A 6,443-nucleotide genomic window follows, 5' to 3' on the forward strand; every position below is an offset into this window, starting at 1 on the left:
AGTCTGGAGGACTTCCCTGGTGGCCTAGTGGTTAAGAATTTGCCTGCCAATGCAGGGGACACGGGTTTGATTCCTGGTCCAGGAAGATCCAACACTCCCAGGAGCAACTAAGCCCATGAGTCACAACTACTGAGCCCACCAGCCCTAGAGCCCTGGGCTTTGCAACAAGAGAAGCCCCCACACACCAGTGAAGACGCAGCACAGCCAAAAATAAAGAAACCTTTAAAAAAAGATACAATCTGGAGGTAGCTCTGTTTATCAAAACAAAACGTTTTGAGGCGTCCCTAGTGCTCCAGTGATTAAGAAACCAGAAGCAGGTTCCATCCTGGTCAGGGAACTAAGATCCCACATGCCCTGGAGCAACTTAAGCTGGAGTACCACAACTAAAGAGACTGTGCCCAGCGATGAAAGATCCTGCCTGAGGCAACGAAGACCCAAGGCAGCCAAATAAATTTTTTTTTAAGAAATGTTTTAATAGAAGGGCACGTCTTTGCAGCTCCTTCATCGGCACGCTCAGCTTCCCCAGCCAGACTGAACACAGAGAGGAGTGAAATGGCCCTAGAGTACTCTTCTTGCACTAAGACTTTCCTATGGGATTTTCCAGCTTACTTTAACTTTTTAAGGCCTTCATATACTATTAAGGACCTCTTTTAATTGTTGGAATTCTTGTCTCTGCTGACCTCAAAAACATTAACACACTGGAGAAAATTGTGTGAGAGAGACCCGGGTTGTGCTGACGTCATGGCCCTGCCCACCAATCACCAGTGAGATAATAGGCGTTAACAAAACATGTGTCCTAGCAAAACAGTCCGTACACAGCTTAGCTCAGCCGTGAACAGTATGTATAAAGGTAAAATAATGAAATTCTGAATATTGCTTAAACCAGAAATATGATATAGCTGTGCTATGAAGAGGGAAACACTGGGCTGGAGGAAGCACAAGCTGGAATCAAGATTGCTGGGAGAAATATCAATAACCTCAGATATGCAGATGACACCACCCTTACGGCAGAAAGTGAAGAAGAACTAAAGAGCCTGTTGAAAGTGAAAGAAGAGAGTGAAAAAGTTGGCTTAAAGCTCAACATTCAGAAAACTAAGATCATGGCGTCCGATCCCATCACTTCATGGGAAATAGATGGGGAAACAGTGGAAAAAGTGGCTGACTTTATTTTTCTGGGCTCCAAAATCACTGCAGATGGTGATTGCAGCCATGAAATTAAAAGATGCTTACTCCTTGGAAGGAAAGTTATGGCCAACCTAGACAGACTATTAAAAAGCAGAGACATTACTTTGTCAACAAAGGTCCATCTAGTCAAGGCTATGGTTTTTCCAGTGGTCATGTATAGATGTGAGAGTTGGACTATAAAGAAAGCTGAGCCCTGAAGAATTGATGCTTTTGAACTGTGGTGTTGGAGAAGACTCTTGAAAGTCCCTTGGACTGAAAGAAGATCCAACCAGTCCATCCTAAAGGAGATCAGTCCTGGGTGTTCACTGGAGGGAGTGATGTTGAAGCTGAAACTCCAATACTTTGGCCACCTGATGTGGAGAGCTGACTCATTTGAAAAGACCCCGATGGTGGGAAAGATTGAGGGCAGGAGGAGAAGGGGACGACAGAGGATGAGGTGGTTGGATGGCATCACTGACTCAATGGATGTGAGTTTCAGTGAACTCCGGGAGTTGGTGATGTACAGGGAGGCCTAGCATGCTGCGGTTCATGGGGTCGCAAAGAGTCGGACACGACTGAGCTTCTGAACTGAACTGAAAAGGGAAAATATGTTTTGGGAGAGGCAAGTAAGGTTGCTAAATTCTCATCTGTCATAGAAGGGAGATAGTTGATAATACGTCGAACTGAAAACTCAAGAAATAACAACATAAGCATAATTTCCATAAATATGAAGGTCTCTCACACACACACAAAATAATTGAAAGAGGTTCCCCTGGGGCATGTGAGTCGGACATGGGCCTGTGAGTCATCCATCAGAAGTACTGGCATTCTATTTGCAATAGTTAAAAATCTAGTGAAAAATCAAGTCCAGAGAGTACTTCCCTGGTGGTACAGTGGATAAGAATCTGACTCCAATGCAGGGGACACGGGTTTGATCCCTGGTCCAGGAAGATTCCACATGCCACGGGGCAACTGAGCCTCTGTGCCATAGTTACAGAGCCCACACCCTAGAGCCTGTGCCCCACCAGAGAAGCCACCACAATGAGAAGCCAGCGCACCGCAACAGAGACCCAGTGCAACCAGAATTAAACAGATAAATACAATTTTTGAGAACTCAAGTCCACAGATTATTTTCATAATAATATAAATTGGGGTTTTGAATTGGAATTTGAATCAGATCTTTCTGATTGTAATCACTTCTTACAAGTAGGGAGATTTAGAAGCTGATTGGGGAGGTGACAAGCAAGCGATGGGCTGTGACCTACACGTGTTGTGTGGGTGTGGGTGTGCCCACGTGCCGTGTACATCCCCCTTCTGGCCCAGCAGGGCCCATCTGTGAAGACCAATGTTCTCCAGCAAGGCTCCCACATGGCCTTGCTGGGCTCTTCACACCTCATTCGGCAGCACCGCCCTCCTTGCTCAGCCAGGCAGGCTAAGGGCTGGCAATTACCCTTCAGGGTCACTTGGAGGCATGTCAGGTGTCCTTATTCACTTGGAGGAAATTCCGGAACTTGTACAGAATCGTCTCGGGCACCTGGGTACAAGTGGTAGCAGTCAGTCACTTTATCCCCACTTACTGAGAGGAGTGCCAGCAGCCGCCGTCTCTGGGGTTGGCAGAAAGGACAGATACCCTGCTCTAGCTCATGTTGTGTTGTGTCTGTGCGGAGGAGGCTGAGGCGGGGGCCGGGGGGAGAGAGAACGAGAAGAGAAGGCTCCGCTCTTCAGCCGGTGAGGGCTTTTTAGGGTTAGGCTGGCATGCCTAGGCACCCAAGGCTGCAGAACTGTGGATGGGGGCAGTGGCTCTGGAGCCGGGGACCCTCCTGATCTGGCAGCAGCACCTTACCCAGTTCAGGGCGGCAGCAAATGCCCGCTTGGCATTCACTGTGTGCCACACTCGTCACGTGTGTAATCCAGACAGAAATCCCTGAGGAAGGCACTGTTATCCCCATTTTACAGAGGAACAAACTGAGGCACAGAAAGTTTATGTAACTTACCCAAAATTACACAGCCAGACCTATATAACAGGTGGTGGGGCTCCACTGTCCAAGCACAGGTCCCGTCTGAAAGCTCATCTGGTCGACTTCTTTCTACAAAATATCCAAGCAATAATTGTGAAATGGATTCTAAGCTCATAAAATAAGGCAAGGTGTGTATAGAGTGCAGGATTTAGCATCACAACTATGTTTGAATCTTGTCTCCTGCCGGAGGAAGTCTATCTCCATGGCCTGTATCCACAGCCTCCTGGCACTCAGAACCCAGTGGGCTGGCCCAGTGAAGTGCCCTAGTGGGAGGTCAGGGGGCCTTGGACAGGCTGGTACCTGATCGAATGTCATTGCTCTCAAGGTCAGGGTCAGGTGCCCCCTTGGTGACTTCTTTTTCATTTGCTGGGGACCTCCCCTGCTGCTTCCCTCCAGCCCTGGGGTTGGTGACTGTCCCCCCTGCGCTGGTCCTGGAGGGCTGGACTCTTCCGCTGGTCCCCGTGGCCCTGCCCATTTGGTAAGTAGTCCCCTTTGTAAATAATCCTCCTGGAATTTCCCTGGTTCGCGGAAGCCATCTGTTTTCCCACAGGCCCCTAACTAGTGTGACAGCGTCATGAATAATGGGGGAACTGGAAGCACCTGAAATGTGGGAGAGCAGGGGTGGGAGGCGGGGAGGGCTGGCTGACCAGGGGCCACTGCACAGCGGCTGGGCGGGAACGGAGGCCAGGATGTTGCGGGAGTGGAGGAGGGAACGCCAAGGGCAGGACGCTTGAGGAAGAACAGAAACCTGGAGACGGAATTGCGCAACCTGCACTGGTCACGACCTCCAACAAGCTTCCTGCAGGCAGAGAACCGCAACCTGGGGCCTTGAGGCCAGCACGGAGGAAACAGTCGAGGTCGGAAATGAATGAATCCATAGTGTCCAGGCCCAGCACTGTCTTCTCTTCTTCCCACGGGGCCCCTAGGCGGATCCCAGGAAGAGAGGAGAATGCTATTTAGGCCTCACACCAGGACGAGGGGTGTGTGTGTGTGTGTGTGAGAGAGAGATGGGTGTGTTGGGTGTGTGATCTAGTGTGGTGTAGGGTGATGTGTGCGCGTCTATCCGTCAAGGCGAGGTACCGCGTGGACCCCCCAACCTGGGGTGAAGCCCCGCCCACCTGGAGGCCCCGCCCACTCGAGGCGGAGGCAGTGGCGCAGCGAGCCCCCGAGGCTCCGAGAACGCGCCTGGCACCGCGGCCGCGGGGCGGGCGCCTGCTCTGCCAGGTTCGAGCCCCGGGCACTACAGGCCCCCGCGCCCTGGCCCTGCACGAGTGACGAACCCTCTCTGGGCTTCAAACGACACCGGCCTCACGAGGTGCCCGCAGGGATGAGCCGAGGCTCCGGTGTATATAGCGCTGGCCGCATCCTGGGCAGGGGCGCCCCTCCGCCAACGACGCCCCCCGCCCCCGCCCGCGCCGGGGCGGTGACCCAGCACCTCGGCCCAGTAGCAGCAACAGGGGCCTGTGTGGGCATGGGCACAGCCCCCCAGCTGCCCCCGCGCTGAGGTTCGGCGGCCTGCTGCTGCGGGGTCTGCCGTGCGCTCACGAGATGGAGGCGGCGCTGGGGCGCGCGGTGAGCGCCACTCCGTGCTGGGCGGCGGGGGACCCCGTGGTGGACACACCCCCTCAGGGCCGCGTCCAGTAGAGCGAAACGGAGAAACAGACTGCTGGCTGCCTTCCTATCAAGTTCTTTTCTAACCTTGATCACCGAAAATATTACTATTCTGATGCCCCAGAGGAGCGAACGGAACCACGATTGGTTCGCAGCCAAGGTTTGTGGAAACCGGTTTCCCCGGGAACCGCGGGGGCGGAACACGAGCCTCCTTCCCCCCGGTTCCTCCCACACACCCGCGGAGGGGGGAGGGGAGAGGCAGGGATTGTGCGGGTGGAGGGCTGCCTGAGGGCGGAGTGGGAGGGGTAGGAGTTGGCCTGGGGCGGGTGGAGGTGGGAGGGCCTGTCCTGCAGAGGGGAATAGGCCTGGGCACGGAAGGTCTAAATCCCCAGAGCTTTAACTTATTCCCCCGCCACCTCGGGCTTCGCAGGTGGCGCTAATGGTAAAGAACCTGCCTGCCGTACAGGAGACACAGGAGACTGGGGGCTTCGATCCCTGGGTCGGGAAGATCCTCTGGAGGAAGAAATAGCCACCCACTCCAGTATTCTTGCCTGGAGAATCCCATGGACAGAGGAGCCTGGTGGGCTAGAGTCCATGGGGTCGCAACGAGTCAGACACGACGGAGGCGACTTAGCACACCTTTGTCAGCAAAATGATGTTTCTGTCTCAGCCCCCTGAGGGAGCCACTGCGGGGTCCCTGAGAGGCAGTAGGCGGGTATGATTTCCACATTAGAAAAACCCCTTTAGTGGAAAAGGGTCTGAATGGAGAGGAGAGGTGAGGATGTTTCCAGCTGGGAGTAGGGCAGGGGGAGAAAGGGATGGGGTGGGCAGCAGTTGTGGGGGCGGGGGTGCCAAGAAGGGGAGAAGCCCCGTCCGTGCCTGACTGCCTGCAGTGCTGGGTCAAGGAAAGGGCCCAGTGGGGTGCGGACTCAGCCTGCTCAGAGGAAGGGGAGTCCTGACTTGTGTGTGGCCCTTCGGTGGGCATGACAAAGCAGGATGTCGGCACGGGATCTACTGGCTCCTACTTGCAGGGGGCTCTGTGGGCACCAGAGGGCCTGGTCTGACTCCCCGCCCCAGCACGGGGCTGTCCCAGGTCCCTTTCTCTCCTTCCCAAGTCCCACCCTTCAAAGCACATTCCCAAGGGGACCCCTTCCTTGCACCCAGCATCTCCACCTTAGTCCCCTTAAGGGGCCTCCCCCCTCCTCCTGTCATATGCCAGCCAGCCTCCCCATGGTGGCCAGTGGGCATTGAAAAACACCAATCTGGTCTTTTTCTCCACCCAGAATAAGAGCCAGACTCATGGCCCACAAACCCCAACCTGACCTCACCTCCCTCCATTCTGCCCTGCTCTGCCTGCTGCACCCCCAGGCTGCCCCCAGAGCTCCCCTTAGCGCCTTCCTTTCTCACCCACTCTCCTCCTCCTTCACACACCCCTCCCCGGGAGCCCCAGAAGGCTGCCTGTTCAGTATCCAAGCCCCATCTCAAATGTCACCTTCTCCTGGCAAAAGCAGAGATCTCTGTTACATGAATCTGGGTTTATTTCATTTTCTTTATATGCTTACCAGCATTTGAAGAGTACTTTACTTGTGTTCTTGTTTATCCTTTTCTCCCAGACCAGAATATAAGTTCCCTGAGGACAGGGAACATGTC

General features: G+C 54.1%; 1 long non-coding RNA gene across 1 annotated transcript; it reads right to left on the minus strand.

Moving 5' to 3' along the window:
* Nucleotides 1–1,694: 1,694 nt before the first annotated feature.
* On the minus strand, nucleotides 1,695–5,087 carry LOC102395423. Its single transcript, XR_003105248.3, has 3 exons — nucleotides 3,483–5,087; nucleotides 3,159–3,251; nucleotides 1,695–2,698 (listed from the first exon to the last, which is right to left on the minus strand). It is a non-coding gene; the product is annotated as an uncharacterized LOC102395423 (long non-coding RNA).
* Between the last annotated feature and the right edge of the window lie 1,356 nt (nucleotides 5,088–6,443).

Source organism: Bubalus bubalis, chromosome 20, assembly GCF_019923935.1.
Source record: "Bubalus bubalis isolate 160015118507 breed Murrah chromosome 20, NDDB_SH_1, whole genome shotgun sequence".
Taxonomy (NCBI): domain Eukaryota; kingdom Metazoa; phylum Chordata; class Mammalia; order Artiodactyla; family Bovidae; genus Bubalus; species Bubalus bubalis.